General features: G+C 38.7%; 1 long non-coding RNA gene and 1 other non-coding gene across 3 annotated transcripts; one reads left to right on the top strand and one right to left on the bottom strand.

Moving 5' to 3' along the window:
* Positions 1 to 1,558: 1,558 nt before the first annotated feature.
* On the bottom strand, positions 1,559 to 21,196 carry LOC121913748. 2 transcript variants are annotated; one of them, XR_006100371.1, is made up of 6 exons: positions 21,106 to 21,196; positions 20,053 to 20,102; positions 17,851 to 18,010; positions 11,869 to 11,948; positions 10,936 to 11,086; positions 1,559 to 1,642 (listed from the first exon to the last, which is right to left on the bottom strand). It is a non-coding gene; the product is annotated as an uncharacterized LOC121913748 (long non-coding RNA). The 2 variants fall into 2 exon arrangements; XR_006100370.1 differs by lacking the exon at positions 1,559 to 1,642 and adding an exon at positions 10,079 to 10,212.
* LOC121913865 lies at positions 12,514 to 12,615 on the top strand. The gene has a single exon (XR_006100395.1). It is a non-coding gene; the product is annotated as a U6 spliceosomal RNA (small nuclear RNA).
* Positions 21,197 to 21,202: the final 6 nt, after the last annotated feature.

The following is a 21,202-nucleotide window of genomic DNA, read 5'->3' on the forward strand; positions in this document are numbered from 1 at the left end:
AACTTTGTATTATGTCCTGTGTGTTTTTTGCTTTGTTCTGTTATTGTGCTGTTACATGTTTTAACTGTGACCAGCTGAAGGAACTACAGATGAAAATTAGCTATAAGCTAACTCTGGTACAATACATCAAATGATAACATTTATGTTTAACACTGTACTTGGTCCCTTACAAATAAAATAAATCAAAGTAAAATGTAACTGTGGTGAGATAACCAAAAAACTCCTTAAACCCTTGAATATCTGAAAAGGTAAATTAAATCAGTGTCTCATTCAAAAACAGCCTCGTAATAAATGGAAGCCTGTGTTAATTAACAACTCAATGAAATGTAATTAGGAAAAAAAGTGTAACATAAAAGGTAGCTCTTCTTTTGTTATGGTTACTCCAATAAGCCTCATTCTTTCTCACTCCCTCACAGAAACACACACATACACATGACCTACTCTCATTTTAAGCATGGTCTCTATACAGCCTTAAATAGCCCTCTTTTTCACTGGTCCATCACTTAGGGATACAATGTGCACGAGCTCCAGTGAACATGCTGAATGATGGCATATTTGCCTCTGCTTCTTCTTTCTCTGCCGAAGCTCTCCTCCCATGGGCCATGTTTGCATCTTCTCTGTTGTGGCCAAGGTAAGATTAATCATTAATCAGCCCTCCCTCCGTTCCAGCCCATCTGTGTGTGGGCTCATCCTCAATAAAAAGACCCTAACCATCCCTTCATTCTTTCTCTCGTTTTTGGGACTTCTATGCAGTAGCTTTTTTGTTTTATGCTACAAACAATGTTTTAATCCTCTTTGGATTGTGGACATATTGCATCAAAGGCAAAAAAAAATCCATTTGCTTTACACGAGAGACTAGATTCAGGATGCAAACCTATTTTACTGTAATCTAGTTTGAAAACATTTTACGTTAGCATAAATGTTTACCTCTGAATGTGATTAATGAAAACTCTTAAACTGGGATTTACCGCTACACAGTCTAATAATCCAATTATCCAGGCCAGCAATGTGTGCATATCTATTATTTCTGGACTTATATTTTATTTAAACTCTTATAAGCCTGTATTTTAAAACCTGTTCCATAGTAAGTTGGCATTGAATGAATTTAAATCATGATGAACACCTTGCGGTTGGATCTGTTTTCCCCTTTTTTCCGTTTAAATTGGCACTGTTGATTTTCAATAGCTTACATTGAAAATTTATAACACTTGCGGCATAAGGAATGATAGAGTCACACTCTAATCAGCTCTTAATTACAGTCTGTCATCACCTACGGTGTAATTTTCTGGTTTTACTCACTAACTATGTGGTGTTACTTGAGTTGGCCCTTAGAGGCCTCGCAGACCAGGAGAGCAGAGGACTGCGGCCCCACAGCTGCTTTTCTCATTCTCATCTCTAGACTGTTGACTTCATTTCCTGCAGGCCTTGCCTCAGGACGCTTTTGTCTGCTTTTTCACTCCTCTGGTTTTCTGTTCCTTCTCATTTTCTCCCCTGTTCTCTCTGGATGTTTGTTTCTCTCTATGTGTCTCTTACTGTGTCTATTTTTCTAATTTCTACTCACTGTTCACTTCTTCCTCAGCTCCTGTCTCTGCTTTGCTCTCCGCTGATGGCGACCCACCTGATCTTCCCAAATCTCCCCCATCTGCCAGAACAAAAAACTCAGTCACAGGCAAATTTCTCACAATGAAAACATTTTAAGAGACACCATCTCCTAAACAAAGCATGGCAAATTACTTTTTGACTTAAATGTGAACCGCATGCATTTGAGCAAACAGTAGCCAGCTGACAAACACGTGCACCAAGTCCAACTTAACCTACTTTATTTTCAGCAGGCCATTGCTGTTGCCAGGTTTCAACTTTAATCCGCTTCTATTGGTGCAACTGCACGCTAAGTAGCTGCTGCAAAAGTACAGTAGTAACACATCAATAAATATTAAACTTCTGACCTCACAGAGGTGTGTGCATGTGCATGCTTGTGTGTGTGTATGTGTGTGTGGGGCCCCTGCTTTAGCTATTTAAATGACTTTTTTAAAAGCGAGTGGTTCATCAGCAGGTCAACCTCAGAGAGATGCAGGGTGATTTATGGTGTCTGCAGGAGGGAGGAGGAAGGAGGAAGGGGTGAGGGAGGGGAGGGGAAGGAGGGAATCTAACACCCCATTCAGAATGGGATGTTTTGGCAGCCTGCATGTTTGGTGCCCCTGCCGTGACAAACTGTGTTGATGCTGTGGATAAAAAATAGGCCAAGGTGCTTTCATGAACATCGAACTGTGAAAAAACATTAAAAAAGGAGATTTTACACAAGCTGCATCCCACTTCCTACACCGCCCCCAACCCGTTCTCCGCTCATATACAATGACAAAGCATAACATTTACCTCTGAACAAGGCTCCATCACATGAGCAGCAAAGTCAAAACTTTTTTTAGATTCACAAGCCATCTCACACTTAGATTTAATTGCTCAAAAACATGTACACGTCTCCTTTACTATACAGAGTACACTTTAGATGATAGTTTATTGGATGGAATTGCATGATCTGAATGACAGCCATGACTGACCAGCCAGGTTCAATACCCCCCTGCTGTGCTTCCCTCCTACACTCATGCATTTCTTCCTTTCGTCTTGGGCTTCGCTTTAATCACAATCACTCATGACTTCCTATCCATCTCCCTTTCTCTTCTTTGAGTCTGGCCAGCTCTCATACTCCAGTGTCCCTCTTATTAAAAGCATATATCTGTCATGTTGGGATCTATTAGTTGTGACATTCAGCACAGAAATGGTTATATTATCAGTGAGGAGATCCTACTACCACTCATGCACTTACAGCTGAACAGCAAGTGAGCACAGAGTAAGTTTGGATGACAATCAAAATGTCAGAGAGGCTTCTGTAAAGAGGAGTCATTTGTGGGGAGACATGGAATGGAAATGGAAACATGGGATGGAAAAATGAAAAAAAAAGTTTAAATACAGCAGTTCTGTGTTTAAAAGACAGCGGGGTGTTTGTGCTGTGACTCTTGTCATCTAGTTAAACTTGTCTGCTTCACTGAAGCTAAAATGATTGCAAACACTCCAGTTCAGTGCATGAAACATGTCTGGCTGCTAACGTTAAAAATCCTGGAGCCGCACCAACTCTTTCTAGATTCAAGTTTAGCTTAATTATAACTTATAACTTTGTCTTTCACATCACTATATTAACAAGTTGCACCATACAAACTAATTCTTACATAAAGACTGTAATGTTAGCTTGCTAATACAGAATATAACCAGTTTAGATTGAACATTAAGACACATTTACCATGACACAATGCTTATTTATGATGTAAATGATTTCACAAAAATAGCAAAACATACCTGTTTACTAAAATTATGCCAATAATGTTTGACCTTTTAACTTCAGCTAAGTTAGCGTAATCAGATATTTCCTACACACATTTCTCCATGTATGCATATATACATAAGTAATACTTCCATTAACAAAGGATTAGTAGTTAAGTTTATTGTATCGGCGGTTATGCTTAAGTAATCTCCCCCATAAAACGTCTCTTTGTGGAAGTTCCTAGCAAGTGATTTACACATCAAAGTCTTTCTAGCAAAGAAATTCAAAAGTTTTAATGGTGAAACCTGACTAAAGGTGCAGTGTGTAGAACTTGGCAACATCTAGCAGATCGGACTTGGCAGAAATGGAGAATAATATTAATAAATATGTTTTAATTAGTGTATAATCACCTGAAAATAAGAATCCTTGTGTTTTCATTACCTTAGAATGAGCCCTTTATATCTACATAGGGAGCAGGTCCTCTTCCATGGAGGCCACCATGTTGCACTGCCATGTTTCTACAGTAGCCCATGACAAACAAACCAAACACTGGCTCTAGAGAGGGCCTTTTGCGTTTTTTTGCGAGTTTTGCAGCTACTGTAGGTTCTCCTACCTGCTCGGAAGGGGAGAGGAAGGGGTTATCAGTTGGTCGCAATCTGCAATTTCACCACTAGATGCCACTAAATTCCACGCTCTGGTCCTTTAAGTAAACACTAGTTTGGCGCTAGCTAGTAACTACTAGAATTTAGGAAGAGTATACACACAAACTTAAATATTGGATAAATAGTTCCTGGAATCTCATCCTGATAGTGAAAATGCGGATGTCTCAACAGCTGAACATCACCAAAACAAATTGCAATGATTTATCTCTTGATACACAGTTAGAAAATTTATTTCTGTTTTACCCAAAGAATTGAAAAAAGAATCCACCACATTATTGCCAAAAAATAAACACAGCTGCTCTGCAAAATTAGTAAGCAGTTTAAAAAGCTTTTGCATATTTTTCTAAATTCAAATCCTGTTGATTCACTGGATCCAAATAACTTCCCTAAAAACACAATGAATATATCAGAGTATATTTAGTGCATAAATATTTAGATTAATTTTGGTCTTCACCCGTGGTCCTGTTTACCCTGTATTTTTGTTTTCCTCTCTGGATGCATCAGCTCAGTGCTTCTCCTATGGGTCCAGTGTTTGATGTGGAGTAAAAGGCTCCAGGAGTTTATGAATGAATATTTTAAAGGGATTCAGCGAGGCAACGGGGCACAAAATGGTTCCTCTGTCCTCGCTACAAGTCGGGCAGTCATCCAGCCGCAAGCCCAACTCTGGTATCTCATAAAAGCAAAGCTGCATCACTCTGCTCGGAAGGGGAGTTGAGTACAGGAAAAGGCCTGTGTGTGTGTTCGAGAGAGAGAGAGAGGCTTGAGGTACAGAGAGCTGACAGACAGAAAGAGTGTGAGACAGAAAAACAGAGGTGCAGGGTGTGGGAAAAAAGGGCGAAGGAAAATGTGTGGGTAAGAGTTTCTAAAACGAGAACTTGTGCTGTATCTACCTGTAGGTTGTAACATCTATGTGTTGATCAGCTCCGAGTCAGAATCAGATACCTGCTGGAGATGTTGCTTTCAAGATGACTAAAAATTTGTGTCTTAACCGTCTTGTAATAAGGTCTTCTAACAGCTCAAAAAACATACTTTACATTGTTTTATCACCTTGATACTTCATGACTTTTTCTAATTTTATGATATTGATTTACACTACCCCATACAAATCCTAAATAAGTCTTTTCGATTTTTTTTTATTGACATTTGACAGTTTGCTTCTAGGAGTTATACCTCTCTGGTGTCTAATTGACCTAAAACATTAGTAACATCACTATTTCAAATACTGTAGTTGATATTTGTTTGTCAATTAATCCCTTTTTGGCAAAAATTGAACATTTGTTTATGCATAGCCCATATAACACATAAAACATAAAAAAATTAGTTGGGGAAGGGAAAATAAGTTTACTGAGAAACTAAAGTATCTCAGCAAAACACACGTATTAAAATATGATGTAAACTTTTTTCCCTGTGAGAAAGATTAAATAACATTTCTGAGGGTACCATGACTTCATTGAGAAACCCAAGAGAGTCTTGCTCAAAGTCTGTGTTTTCTGTACTTTGCGTTGCATAAGCACTTGTTAGCCAATCCTGTGAAATCTTGCAGCCACTGTGGGGATAGTATCAGTGTAAGCTCAAAAACTACATCTACACGCAATGTGATCTCTGCTCTGTAGTCTCTTATTTTTGGCTGTAAAGCTGAAATGCCTCTTTGTCTGGTTCTAACCAGTTGTTCACTGTTGGAATGAAAGAAGAGAGAGGGAGGTCATGGTGCTTTAATTCAAGTTACATAAGTGTTTGTCTGTGTCTTCATCTTTTTCCATGTTCTGTGCTGCTATAGCGATAACATCAGACGAAGAGGAGATGAACTTAACATCATAAATTACAATATTTCATTTAGTAAAGGAAGTCATTTTCTGCAGGTGATGTTTGGGCCAAGATAAAGAGGATTTTTTTTGGACACACAAGATAGTGGCTATAAACTGCCTTCCGCTCCTGCCTCAGAGATGATCTTGGGGAAATCCCATCCCCCAGGTCATTTTGTGCTAAATGTCCCGAGATTGAGTTGAGTCTGGGAATGCTAACATCTCTGAACACATCACCTCAGACATCTCAGGAGAGGCGGTGGCTGCTGAGCGGGCAAGCTCAGATGAGGCAGGTGTGATAAACACACATAATACAGGAATGCTATTTTGTCAGATGAACCTTGCTGGCTCTCTGTCACGATTTGGGAGTGATGAAATGTGTTATTCTGTTTCCTCACCGAGACATATACAGTATATACTGTATGTTTCTTAATATGGTCTGTCTCACCTGGGGTTTGGTAAGTTTAGTACATACTGTTCAAAAATATCTGTAGTAGGCAGATCCTTTGCAGTGGCCTTTAGTGGCCACTGTCTCAGTGCAGACACACACACACACAAAACATACATACAAACACTTAGCATCAGAATTATGAAGGTAAGGTGAAGTGAGTGGCTTCCAATGGTGCATTTTCAGTTAGTAGAGTATATAAATGTCTTTATCTGAGTTGCTGGCCAATAGCCTGTGTCAACATTTTGAGATAAAAATCAATAGGCAGCATGACTTTCAGCATGGACAGGGGTGGGCAAAAGGGACAAAATCAACATTACATAGCTGCCTCTAGCAAACGTGTCATGAAAATGCTACTGAGCAAAATGTGTCATATAATTTGATGTAAATTATGTTACCTGTGTCTAAATTGAGTTAGATAAACTGTTTTTATGTGTTTATTAATCCTTACACATACTGTACCTGTATGGCAAATCCATTATACATGAGTTAACTTAGTGACATAGAGATCCATGATAACTTAAATGGATTTTTAGTGGTTCAGAGGCACTATGCAAAGTGAAGCTCAGGGTTTATCATGAAAATAGAAAAGATGCCAGAGCACAGCAGTCTCAGCTGATTTGTCCCTGAACAGCCACTCATTCTCCAGTTGCTCATGTGGAGCTTAAGTCTGTGTTTGACTCATGTGGGTAGTTCCAGGTCTGAAAAGTGAAGCCAATGCGGAAGTACTTTAATCCTGCATTCTCTCTAATGGCCAGCAGGGGGCAACTCTAGATGAAAGTCTATGAGAAAATGACCCTACTTCTCATTTGATTTATTACCTCAGTAAACACTTTCCTGATGAGTTTATGGTCTCAATTACCAGTTTCAAGTCTTCTTCAATACAGCATGATGTTCATTTTGTAAATTATGGTCTCATTTAATTTAAATTTGATGATAAAGCTTTAGGGTATGGCCAGGTTGTGATTGTGTTGTTTAGGTAACGTAACTATGATGTAACCCCAGATTCACAGAGTATCGGCGTAGCCATAGCCGTTGCTATTTCAGTGTGTTTTCAATTCATAAAAGATAATTGAAACATTTTGTTCACCTAAAAGTCTTCTCTAGTGTTAAATTGTACTTAAAGACCCTCTAATGAGTTGTATGTTCAGTTTTTTCCAGTAAGTATGTTTTGTTTTAATGGTTTTAAGTCTGTCTTTTGCCAGCGAAAATTAGCATTATCACAGTTAATCATAGGCTGTAAATGCATCGTGCTAGTGTTAGCGTCAGCCCCACCCTCTTGTCCAAATATGATCACTTCTCATCACCTCTAGCTCCAAAAATCCAAGTCAAAATGCCAACCTCGAGGCTTCAAAAAGTGAGTTCACAAACCAATGGGTGACATCATGGTGGCTACGTCCATTATTTTTGTACAGTCTATGGTTTGACTACATACATCGATATACATAAAGTATATTGAACGTGATGTACAAAGCAGAGAAAGGAAAAAAAGAAAAAACAAAACAAGACATGAGCTGGAACAGTGTGAGCTCTCTAGGTATGGAACATTTCTGGCAGCCATTTGCTGCTTGGCTCTAACAAAGTATGTGAAAGAGTAATATATCAATGCTTAAACAAGTTTTATAAGCCACGTTTAACATCAGCTCTGCTGCTTCATGTTCTAAATGCTCACATCATCATATTATTGTGAGTGATGATGTATCTCAGAATGAAAAACAGCTTTTTGATTTACTGAATTCTTACTGTAATGTCTGTGAGTTACTGATGGGAAAATCTCAGATGCTTTTGAATTAATATGTTAAATAATAGCGTTATCAACTTCCAGCAGGTCCAAAAGTCTGCCTCATATTTATTCACTGGAACTCTTTTGAAATGTATATTTATCTTTTATAGCTTTGCTCATTTTTAAGTCCATCTTGATTTAGCACAAGAGCCAATTTTTGAAAGCATGATATATGATTATTGCTGCATTTTCCAGAGCATTTTCTCCTGGTTTTCATTTGAGAGCAATTGAGGGTGTTTTGCTCTTAGTCTCTCTAATAAAGCCTCGTTAAGACCTGCTGAATTTCCTGAAATGTTTGTTGATTAAGAAAACAGGAAGGCGGGCATGCCTTGGTTCATTAGTTATCCGGTGAGCAAGGCTTTAGGTACACACTGCCCTCAGGCTACTCTGAAACATATAACAGCCTACTGTAAACATACGCTCACACACACACATGCTGCAGATGTATGCTTGCACACACACATATGCCCATGCAGTTAAGAATGCGCACAAACTATAAATTAATTCACAAGCTTGGAGTAGTTCATGCAGAGTATTCACAAACACACAGGCATACACACAGAGGTGTGATCTACCAGGCAAGGCTGTGAAACGCTGCTATGTGAGAAAACACCTCGCAAAGCAAACAGAGTCTCACAAGGCAAGCACTTGTTCCAAGGCCAGAACCCAGGGCAGCGCTCCTCACATCTCTGTGAGAGGAGAAGACGGAGGCGAGGGAGGAGAGAGGAGGGCAAGTGATCAGATGAGACCAGACGAGAACATGTTGAGGGAGTAAGGAATAAGGCGAGAGCGAGAAAAGAGGAAAATAACATGAGAGCGCAGGGACGATTGAGGATAGGGGTTCTTAGAGAGGTGGCAGGAAAGGTGGGAGGAAACAGGAAGGTGAAAAAGTGAAAGACAGCTTGAAAAATATTCAGCAGCAGGGACAGGTCTGGTGGAAGAAAAAAACCATAAATAAATGACGGGATAGAATACCGCTGCAAGAAAAAACACGAGAAAAGAAAAGAAGAAAGAAGTTGCTACGTAAAAACAACATCTACTCTGCTTTTGTTCTGGATAGTTTCCCACAGAGTATCTGGCATTTGACTCTGTTTTTGGAGTTGACCATGCAACAGGACCCCCAAAATATTGCTATGCTTTCTGTAGAGACAACAATGAGCCACGAGGTCTGGAATCTGACATACTGAGTTTTTTTTTTTTTCCTCTCAAAACGCTTCCATTTTCCCCTCAAGCAGCAGCAGACTGTTTGGAGAAATGTGAGCTTGTTATGCTTTATGATCTGCAATCTGGTGTCTTATTGACACGTTGCCTTCCCTACCACAAGAGAACCCTTCAATAACATAACTCAATGTCCCATTCAGGCTCACACGTCAAAAGACAAAAGGTTGGTTGAGGCTGTAGATGTTTTTTTGGGCCACTGAAAGGCTTTTTAGAGGCTGCTTTTAGATGACTCCTGCCCGGCTAATTCTGGATGACTGATATTCCCCTCTATGCATTCCCATATGCATGTGAATTTTGGTCTAAAAATTTGACGATAAAGGATGCCAAACATTGTAATGACTGCTGTGGTGCCAGGGAAATTTGAACATGGATAGTATCTCAAAGCCAGTCTTTTGTTTTTGCAGCCAGCAAAATACCCAGACATACAGTAATGACATAAATTATCGACTCACTTATGTTTGAGAAGAAGCTTTTTTTTCTAAAGTTCTTGTTCAGTTTGGTGCCAAATTCCTTTTCCGTCTAAACTATGATAATTGTTTCGGACACATTTTCCAGTCTGGAAAACTTGACTCTGATTGGATGACGAGTTGCCCACTCTCTGCTCTGTTTTGTTGCCATATACATTTTGGGTTGCTGTGATGCCTGGCACCCGGCTTACCTGGATCGGTTGTTTATGTTGGCAGTGGGAGACCTGCCAGCACAAGGTCCTAGAGACCTGTTGTAATGAAATGCTATACAGAATATTTCCCCCTCAAAATCAAAACAAAACCAATGTCAATAGCGTTTATTTAACACTCAAAAATACATCCTCTGTGTTGCTATTCATTGTAAGATGTTTGTTTTATTGGCAACCAATCCTGACAAACACATCACTCACACAGACATGTTTGTAATGTATGTTGTTGATGATAGTGTTCTCACATTTTGAAATGATATCCAGTTTTCAGTGCTCCCAGTGTTCCCTATCTGTTCTCCCAAAGCATCTGTTCACCATCAGTGAAACACCACTTCAAATGCAAGGGTTAAAAACAGACTGTTGGATAAATGAGATGCATAAATAGTAATCAAAGTATAAAACAGTAAAAAAAAAAATATATATATACCAAATACTTACTTGCCATCTCGACAGTGTTTGTACAATGCATGAGTTTTCCACAATTAAAGGAAAAAAAAATGTAAACATGAGGAAGTAATTTGACTTGCTGTACAAATGCCATGTGGAATGTGTTATTAGTACGTGTGTGTATGAGGGTTTTTTTTTTTTGACAAAAACAGGCAACTAAGAACACTCAGGAGATGGATTGGCAAGATTAGGGAGGCTAGTCCCCACATGACTATTTGTGTGCTTCATGTAGAAAATTAGATTTTGGCTTATCAAGCTGTCTGTGTGTATTAATTTAGTTTTGCTGTATATATCAACGTATAAACATCAATATACAGTATATCTAAAATCAACTCAGTGTCAAAGTCCTTAATTGAACTTACATGAAGTATCACTACAGAAAATGCTACCTAGGTTTACAGTACTCTAAATATTTATAAAATGTCAACATTAGCTGATAGTTTTCACCTGTTAATCACAGCAGAGACTGCGAGCTACAAGGATGCTGTCAAAGCAAAACACTACAAATCTCGAGGGTTGGAGGGTGTACTGTATGTGCTTGTGTAAGTGTGTGTGTGCCCACGTGTGCGTTTCTACTACTTACTACACGCACGTGTGGGACGTCTACAATCTGGGAGCCGGATCTGGACCTTCAGCTTCTGCAAGACACCCCTTTCTCATTTGAGATCCAAAAGGATAGATTATCTCTGGCATTCCACATCTGGAAGCGGTTGAGACCTGAGGAGCCGCTTCTTCTGAGAAATATACAAATATGTAGGACAAAGTGCACATGAATGGAGAGGAAACAGCTCTTTACTGTATGCCACTGTATCTAACTGCATCCTGATGGCTTTTGATGTATGGGTTTGGGATATTGTTCAGGTATTTGCTCTACCATTTTAGGAAATATCTAATAACACAACGTATTATATTTGTTGTTATGCAAATGTGAATATTTATTGCAGTATCATAACTACTGTATCACTTTATTGTGATCATTTTATACTCCCACTTTTAAAATAATAGCTTGCCATTTTGGGAAATATATTTATTCACTTCCTTGCTGAGAGTTAGATAAGAAAACAGATAATGCTTATGTATGTCTGTTAAATATAAGGCTGCAGCCAAAGTAGGCAGATTTTTTTTAAATTTTTTTTTTACATTTGGATAGAACCAGATAGGACTGCCTGTTTCCAGGGGATCCAGGAAACAGGTAAGCTAAGCTAACCAACCATCTCCTGTTTCTAGCTTTACATTGACCATACATGGGAGTGGTTTTGATCCTCTTATCTATAGCCCTAAGCAAGAAAGCAAATAGGCCTATTTCCCAAAATGTCAAACTATTCATTTAAAAACAGGCCCTTGAACTTAAAATAGGCCTATGACCTTTTGTCAGATTACATAATATTTACAAAAAAGTGTTTTCTTTTTCCATCATAATGTCTTCTTCCATAAGTGAAAGTATGTACCCTACATCAGGTAAGCAAGAAAGGACCTTCTACACTATCCGTACTACCATACATGTTTATGTATTTACCAGTGTTAAATGTGCTTGGTCAGCCTCTGTAATCTTTCACTCTCAGCTCACTTGTTCTTCAGTCTTATGGGAACCCTGTCCTTTTAAAAAATGCATAGAAAATTGCAGGTTTTTAGAAAACAGTGTGTGAAGTCATGCGAAAAGACAAAATGTTCTGACAGGAACCTCTGTGGTTATTATACATAATGGACAAGTGTATTCACAAAGACACACCTGCGTGGACACACATATACACACACACACACACACATAATATCATGATGGTAATACTGTAACATCTGTGGATTCATTAACACCCTCCCATACATGTGAATCCCCATGATATGTGCTCCAGCTCTCTAGTGTGTGATGTGTGGCTGAAAGCAATTTTTTTTTTTTCATGTAAGATGATTCATGTGAGCACACAGCATGGTAATCACCAGCTAGTTGCTGTGCATCAATCAATTAAGAGAAGCTGTCAAAGCCCCATAATGGTTTTAATACGCTGCTTCTTCCACTGGCCCACTGAATCGGCTGGGTAATTGCTGCATAATTACTCTGAGTCACGTTAGGTAGATCTCTACCTGGTTAAGTCGACGCCTGAATATAAATGTGTGGAAAGTTAGTTTTGGCTGACATGTTTGAAAGCAAAGTACTTCTCTGGGAGCTGCTGGTGCAATACATAATAAAACTGAATTGATAAAGTGATAATTAGCATTACACCTGCATAAGGATGAGACTGAAATCAGTGAAGCGCTTTCCAAATGGCTGACAGCTTTGATTTGCAACTGAGGGAAATATTACTGTAAAGTAAATGTACTAAAACCATGCTGTAAAACTCAAGTTAACGTTGATTAAGTAGAAGTTTGTAAGTATTATCAGGAGATGTACTTAAAATTTCAAAAGTAAATGTGCTTCACGCGGAAAAAAGGGCCCATGTGACTGTTACACTTTTATAATTTCATTATTATCGACACATGAATGCGCAAGCAACATGTTGTAGTAGGTCAAGGTGGAGCCATTTTAACTATTTAATATAGAACCGCAACTATTATTTTCTTTATGGATAATCCTGCTGATCATTTTCTCCATTAATCTCTTGATTGTTGTGAAATAGTGAGAAATGCCCGTCATAACAACCCAGAGTCCAAGCTGACACCTTCAAATTGCAAATAAAACAAAAAACAGCAAATACTCACATTTGAGAAGCTGGAACCATAAAATGTTTGGCACTATTGCTTGAAAAATGACTTGACAATTAATCAGTTATCAAAATAGTTGTTTTTTTTTAATAGTTTACTGTTGGGCAGTTTAATCTTTCACAATGCATCATATTTCATGAGCTCTTGATGTTTTGTATGTAAAATCTTAATTTGTAAAGTAATTTATGCTGTTAAATAATTGCAGTAGAGTAAAAAGTACAATATTTCCATCTGAAATGAAGTTGAGTAAAAGTATAATGTGGCATGAAATTGAAATCTCCCTCTAGGGCCTCTAGGCATGTAAGACATATACAAATACTCAACAATAATGTGTGTGTTTATTCCACAAAAAAAGTATAATTATCACTTTAAAATCCTTAAAATGGCATCTACACATTCTCCCCCGATGAAAAATCAAGAATCTATGAATGTGCAAATATGTTTCATTCTCCTACTTAACTGAAAAGTCCATTCTCAGTGTATGTGCAATAGAGACTTCAAGTTTCCACATCACACTTGTGTAAACTGAATATTGGACTAGAATTGGCTTCCAAACTATTTGTGATGTCACAAATCATGCTCATATGTCCACCCCTGAAAATCAGATTTTTAAACATCAATATACAACTCTGCAAATAAACCATTTTGCACTTTAAAGCTCAAACCTCCAACTGTAGGAACAAGAAAAGCATATTTTTGAGCGGAGAGGGACTTTAAGGAAAGTACCTTGTACTTGAGTAAATGTACTTAGTTATACTCCACCACTGAAAACAGGTGGTGTTTCCTCAATGTGTCTCTTTGAAAGACAAAGAAATCCCCTGCTCATTTATTCAAAATATTTGTTTAAAATAACTGTAGTCGAATGCATCACTTGTCATGACACAACACATAACTTCCTCAATTTTTCATGAGCTTCCCCTCATCCTACCGTATATTAGCTATTCTTCATCTGAAATGACTACCAAGTACTTCAGTGAAACTGTTCAAACACAAAACAAACTGTTTGATTCTAATAAGCCAATAAATGCAGTTTTGGTTGACAAAATCTAAACGCTAAGCCTAATTTACCCCACATTATCAACACGATAACACTGCCATTATCAACACGATAACACTGCATGCTGAAATATTCAGAGCGAGTGAGTCACAGCATTTGCAATCTAATAAGATGAGGCTTTCCGTGAAGCAATATATTGACATTCAATTCAGCTGTATTTGCCTTTCAAATGAGGCTATTGATGGTTTCAAAGTCACAACAGTCACAATCCAGCTGTGCCAGTTGGAATTGACAATAACATGGTCTCCGCAGCGGAGAAAAAAAGGAACAAGGCAACGTTGAACCTTTGTTCCTTTCATACATCCCTCCCTCTTCCATCTGCTTAACTTTTATCATTTTTCTTTCAACTCGTTGTCAACAGATATGATTCATCAGGGGGACGGTGATAAACAAATATCACCCCTAGACCTCTTGTTTTCAATGAGTTCAGCCCTAGTCAGACCCTGTTGATCCTGCTGATTAATGCTGTCTGGCCTTGTTTGGCACTGACAGTGGTAGCTACATTTAGGGCCCCTTAGTCTCCCGGCTAATTAAAGTCATTCTTCAGTAATATTCCTAAATCAACTGTTTCCTCTTGCCTATTTGAGACCTAATTGGAAGCATGTGCACTCAACCCAAAGGGCTCTTTTTAACCCCTGACACTTCAAGAATGTGTCTGTTGCGGTCATTAATTTTCCTTTGCTGTTTTTCTTTCTTTATTCTTGCAGCCGAGGAGTATGTGTGACTGCCGCTTTTAATTACATCTATGTTTTGTGGATGGCGTTTAAGATGTGGTGAGTGGTTATGACGCTTCAGGAGAGGACATCTTAGCGTTATCGACATGTGTTGATGTCGGTCTGAGTGTTCTGTGTGACAACACGTAACCGTCCAGCTCCGCGGCAGATGTTAAGAGAGTGAGCTTGGGACATGGCATCTGGTGAGGGAGCGACACTTCAACAGAACGGGCAGGAGAAAGAGATACGAGAGTTACCCAAATTGGCTCCCTACATAGATGGCTGACAAAAACATTGACATAACAAATAAGTCTGTCTGGTCTGTCTGTAGAAGATTTGCTGTTGAAATGCCAACTGCTGCTTTTTTTGTGTGATTTCACACTGATTTCATCATTGTGATAGAGCATTGTACAAATTCTCTCTGATACAGCCATTTTACTTTGATATGATACTCCTTGTTTACAACTTCATCTTCTGTACTACACATATTGTTAAAACATGTCTACAAGATTGGATGATCCATCCATGGATGAAACATTATTGTGTGTGTGTTTTTGCATGTGTGTGTATAGGCAAGTATAATAATAGTTTATGGTTACTCCTGCTAACTGAACACAATATATTGCTGGCTGACTGTAAACACTTTGCATAATGTTAATTAGTTTTTAAAGGGAAATATTATCCCACAAATTCTTAAAATATTTCTCAGCTGTTCAACCTCCTTTGTTATTTACATGTTGTTCTTTATTTCACATTGCCTGACTTCACTGTGTGTAACAAAACAGGCTGCAGCTTCAAGCCCATTACCAACAAAGACAATGCGGTTAGGAGCGGTCTTGCAAACTTCAGAGACTTGACTATACGCTCTTTTTCTTCTACATTCCCAGACTCGACAAATGTTTTGCTTCTCTGCCTGCCGCGGTAAACAACGGCTTTGGTGTTTATCTACAAAGACTGGTTGCCTTAATCATTAACGTTGCTCCATTTCAGTGGATCAGCAGGTTGTTACAGGATTTTGCATCCAGGTCTGTTGCTGTTTCTCCCTGCCTCACGGAAAAAAAAAAGACAAAACAAACAAGCGTGAAACTCAGTTTGGATACGATATAATTTCAAAGACAAATGGTTGTGATATTTGCCAGGCTGTTTATTGGTTGGATGGAGCGATAGATATGACTCATTGAGGCGCCCAGGCTTGTCATTTTCACACAGAAAACAAAAACACGGATTCAAAAACAATCTGAGGAGAGAGGCTAGGAGGGAGATTGATTTCCTGGCCACCATTTCTGATCCATTAAGCTTTACCTATCCCTTTCACTCCTGATCCGCCTCCTCTCACAACACACCTGCTTCCTTACGGGACATTAGTTGTGTTCAGAGGGGAGATAAGACACACGGCCTCTCAGCTTCTATCGGTCAGTACATCCATCTTCTGCCTATAGCTGCTCTGTGAACGGTGAGCTACTGTACCTGTGTAAATTACTGTTTATTGTTTTTGTTCACTGGAGTGTTTTTTTTTTTTTGCAGGTCTTCACACAGTAGAGTGAAATGTACTGCGAGGACGGAACGAGAAAGAGAGAGATTATTATAGTGAGTGCGAGCAAACGCTGCCTTCTGCCTCTTCAGAGTAACATTCAACTAGCAGCAACAGAAGATGTTACCCAAGAGGCTCAGCTTTTATCAAAGAACACTGGCACTATTGTGTTGCAGTCATAACCACAATGCACTCGCCTTTACAAAGCACAGAGCCAGTTACTCAGTATATATATAACAGAAGTCTGTATACAAAACCACTCCAAAGCAAGCAGTAAATTCAATAAATCACAGAAAAACCTTATGATAGAGTGTAATAGCCATGCATTCATACCACTTTAGTAAAGCTCAAAGGGTTTTTTGAGACTGTTACAGTTGTTGATTTAACTCCATGGTTCGTTTTGAAGCCAAAGTTTGTAGTGTTAAAATCCTGATGTGCATAAATTCAAAGACAGTTCATTTTTTTTACAAGCATATTTTAATACAATACTCACATTCAATTACAGTATGTACAATGGAAGAGTTACTAGTTACTGTAATCATTCTTACTCTTCATTCTGTGTAAAAGCTTCCAAAGTCTTTTTAGTATGAATCATGCCAGAGGAATAGCTGCTGTGAGTGCAATTAAGTGTCTTTATGTATATCCTTTCTTTCTTCTTTGTCATTAGGGTTGAAATTAATGATTATTTTCATTATCAATCAACCTATCAATTATTTTCTTAATAATTGATCAGTTGTTTGGTCTATAAAATGTCAGAAAATGGTGAAAAATGTTGATCACTGTTTCCCAAAGCCCAAGATGCAACCTCAAATGTCTTCTTTTGTCCTAACCAACAGTCCACAACCCAATTATAACAGGGTTACTATCACAGAGGACTAAAGAAACCAAAAAATACTCACATTTAAGAAGCTGGAACCAGAGAATTTTGGCATTTCTTCTCTAAAAAATAGCTCAAAAAGGTTAATCGATTATCAAAATAGTTGGGGATTCATTTCTGACGAAATTAATTGTTGTCATGACTTTTTTTTTTTACTTTGTTATGAAGTTATTTCACCTGGAAGCAGGAGAAATCTTCCAAGGATATGTTATGGAATATTTCCATAGCAGTACTACAATCTACAACCTTGAAAATGATAATGGACTTTGAACCAACATTCTACAAAAACAACAAACATTATGAGCTTCACCAAACTGTCATGTACTGCAGGGCTGAGATAAAGCATTACAAGGTGTTTCTGTTACTCTGAGCGTGTGTGTGTGTTTGCCAATTTGCAATCACCCTGAGGTCACCGGTGAGCCAGACAGAGATGTGGACTGATGTCAAAGGTCTTATGAAGGCGCTTGGCCACAGCGGCCTCTGCTGGGAGGTAAGGGGACTGCATGCAGGGGTGAGGATCAATGGTTCAGATGTGGAGGAACACAGCTGTGATATTTATTCAAGAACGGGCTGATGATCACAAATTAGTTTAATCCTGTATATGTGCTCATGCTTGTGCTTACCTTAATATCATGAATAACACTCAGCCAACTGTTGTGGTAGATTATAATTGACATGGATGGTTCCCAACTGCTAACTGGGAAAGGGTGTAGGAGGCATCTGTCCTGCCTTTGCACAGCTGCTGGTGAATGATGATGACAATGTTTGGCTTTTTAAATTGAACTGGAAAAGAAAAGATGTTTGCAAGTCTTGATTAAATCAGAAGTCAGTCAGGAATGTAGCTCATCAAATTATACCTGCAGTGTTTTAAATTTGGGAATCAAGTCTGCTCTCTTGGACTGTCTTATCATAGAGAGCGATATCAAATTAGTATCTGACATTAATTAGTGGTTCTGAAGTAACAAACTGAGAGCTGAGAAGGCTGAGAAGAGAAGCTGAGAGCAACAGGAGAGATCTCAGTGTGTCGTAAGAAAAAAAAATACAAGAAAATCAAAACAAACAGTGACATCTATTTAAAACTCTTACTGTTTGAAGGCATTTTATGACAATATTGAAGCACTTTTCAATAAATTAAAGTCAACCACAGGCAGACAAAACACATAAAACTCCTGTTAAAAACAGCACTCTCGTGACAACAAATGCCATTGTCTCAGAGCGGAGCATACAGCCTGCACATACAGTAAGTGATGTTTTCCCATGGACTGCTCTCAAAGACCTCACTAAAGCTATTTTCAGTCAGTTTAAAAGTTGCCAAGCTCTGATATAAATCAAGTAATTGCTAACAGTCCCATGATGTAATTTTAGCTGTAAGCTCCAAGAAACAGAGATCGGCCCTTTAAGTGGGATGAAATGATACCATTTAATTCATCTCTATTGAGAGGCCTAATGCTTTCCTAAGTCAAGAGTGTGTGACTCTGTTTCATGTTTAAAGAAGTGCATTTTACGGGGTAATTGAAAGGCTTTTATGTCACAAAGTGTTTGGGTCCAAAGCTAGCAGTGAAGGATTAAGCCTGGCTCCGACAGAGCATTATAAAAACGGGCATTTCGCAGAGAAGACATGAAAGCGTTTCTTGGATTTTAAACGATAACTTAAATCTTGGAGCCAAATTTTTCCATAACAACCTATAGATAGACGGGGCTTATGTGTCATCGGTACAGTTGGGGCAGATTGTGTTACTGTATTCTGGCACAAAAAAAAATATTTGTGTGTAAGAGTGACAGTTAAATCAAGATACCAGCATGAAACAGCTTTTGGTATGTCATCTTGTTGAAGTTCCACATTAAATGGGATTAGAGAGGAAGTTATGGCTTGGGGCATATCTTAATCTGGAACGAAACGAGCAAAAAAGTTTTGAAATGTGCTTTTCTGTGTTTCAAATCAAATTTTGTTACTCTCAAGACACGCTGATTGTGTCTTTGTGTCCTGTCCCCAGAGGAATTTCCTATCAAGTTATTCAAGTATGGAAAAAAAAAAAAAAGTATAACCCTTGAATAAATGGTGGAACAATTCCCATGAGACCAGAGCAGGGTTGTGAACCACCAAACCAACATCACCCTCCATCACTGCCATGTCATGACATCATCTTGTTTCCTCTCCACTGGTGTCCCTGTGGTCTGGTCTCTTAATTCTCTGGCTTGAACACTGATGCTCTCAAAAAGGGCTGGGCGACTTAGTCCAACGTTGAGAGACAAGAAAATAATAGCGCTCAGCTTAAGTGAAGTCCTGTTGCTCTCCGTCTCCCCTGCAGTGTGTCAATGTGAATATTCTCCCTCGGAAGAGCGCCGTGATACAACCTGACATTACCAGCTCGGATTGCCCCCAAATTAGATAGAGTTAGTTTGCTTTGGCTGCGCTCACGGCTCCACAAAAACCTGGACACTGTCTAACCTCCAGAAATGTCCCTAATGACAGACACATGGTACTGAAATGTGACCCCAGGCCAGAGATAATCACTGTCATTTAGTGTGAGAGCAAATCAGTGTGGCTCATTAACACCAAAACCAGTACAGACCTACATCAGAGGTAAGGGATCAGTCTGATGAAGATGCATATGATGACAAGCATTTACCCAACATGTGTTCAAATACTTCTGGATATATCTGGTTTTATTGCCTCCACCTTGGGCATACAACAGTTAAATCAGTGCTACACAGTACATAATTTTTGATCATTTTACGTCATGCCATTGGTTCTATTGGTTATGCAAACACTGTACTCACCAAACGTTTTTTTTTCCAGCTTAATGCAAATACAATGTACTCACCATGTTAATAGCTGTAATCTGGGAACGCAGTAGTCTCGCTAAAAAGAAGTCTGATGGGACAAGAAACAAAAGTAGTCAGATGATCATGCAGGTTTTCAACAAATCAGATTAGCCAAACAGACATTCTGGTTCAAGTTTGACCTACTCTACTAGCCGTATTTTTTTTGTGCAATGAGAGATTAATGCAGACTTTTTGAGTCTGCTTGCTTTTGGTTTACCTCCAAAAAAATGGTTTAGATCATCTGGTTTTAACTGTTGGATTGTTTACTGTTTGTCATATTTTATTGCCATATCAGACATTTTTTGTAGCAATGTGACCATGTTCCAGATCTCAGCAGCACTACTTTTAACTTGTAAAATTTAAGATTACTGCCATAAAGAATGGCCAAAAGCTATGAAAATAAAATCCAAGTTGTTATCAGCCAGAATTATGCTGTAATAAACCTTTTTCACGGTTTATATTTTAAATTGTCATGGCAGGAAAAGTCCAGGTGGAACTAACAACCTAATAAAATAACGTCTCAGTTCAGCTGCAATTAATATTATTAATTACACCTGTACTTTTCCTTACATGTCAAAAGTGAAAAAGGTTTAATCCACCCAAGAATGACTAGGCCATGTAGCCAACACTTTGGTCTCATAAAAAAAGCTCTCCTTTAATACCGAAAAGCATTTTGAGCAGAAGACAATTAAAACCATTTTGGGAGAAAAAAAAAATACTCCTCTTACATGACATTAATCATCTTATTAACATAGGGCTGAGTAATCCAGGGCTATGGCAACAGGGAGAGGGAGAGAAGGAGAAAGGGCCAAAGGAGAGTGGAGACAGATGAGACAGAGAATGTGACCCGAGTTCGACTGTTGAGAATAATAAAGCTAATTGTAACACTTAACCCCGCTGTGAAAATGAAATGGGAGACTCGAGTAAATGAAGCCTGCACGCCACAAAAGCTACAAGGGCAATTTCTAGCATTTACATCACTGCAAACCCTGTATTATCAGCGTCACTATGTTGCTACTATCGTTTTATATTAAACAGTACTCCTACTTCACCTTCCATAGCGGTATCCACCTGGCATTTAACGGTATTACTTCAAACATTTCGTCTCCCACTGACTTTTCCTCTGCTGTAACTATGTTCCACAGTCGC

This window comes from Thunnus maccoyii, chromosome 15 (assembly GCF_910596095.1).
Source record: "Thunnus maccoyii chromosome 15, fThuMac1.1, whole genome shotgun sequence".
Taxonomy (NCBI): domain Eukaryota; kingdom Metazoa; phylum Chordata; class Actinopteri; order Scombriformes; family Scombridae; genus Thunnus; species Thunnus maccoyii.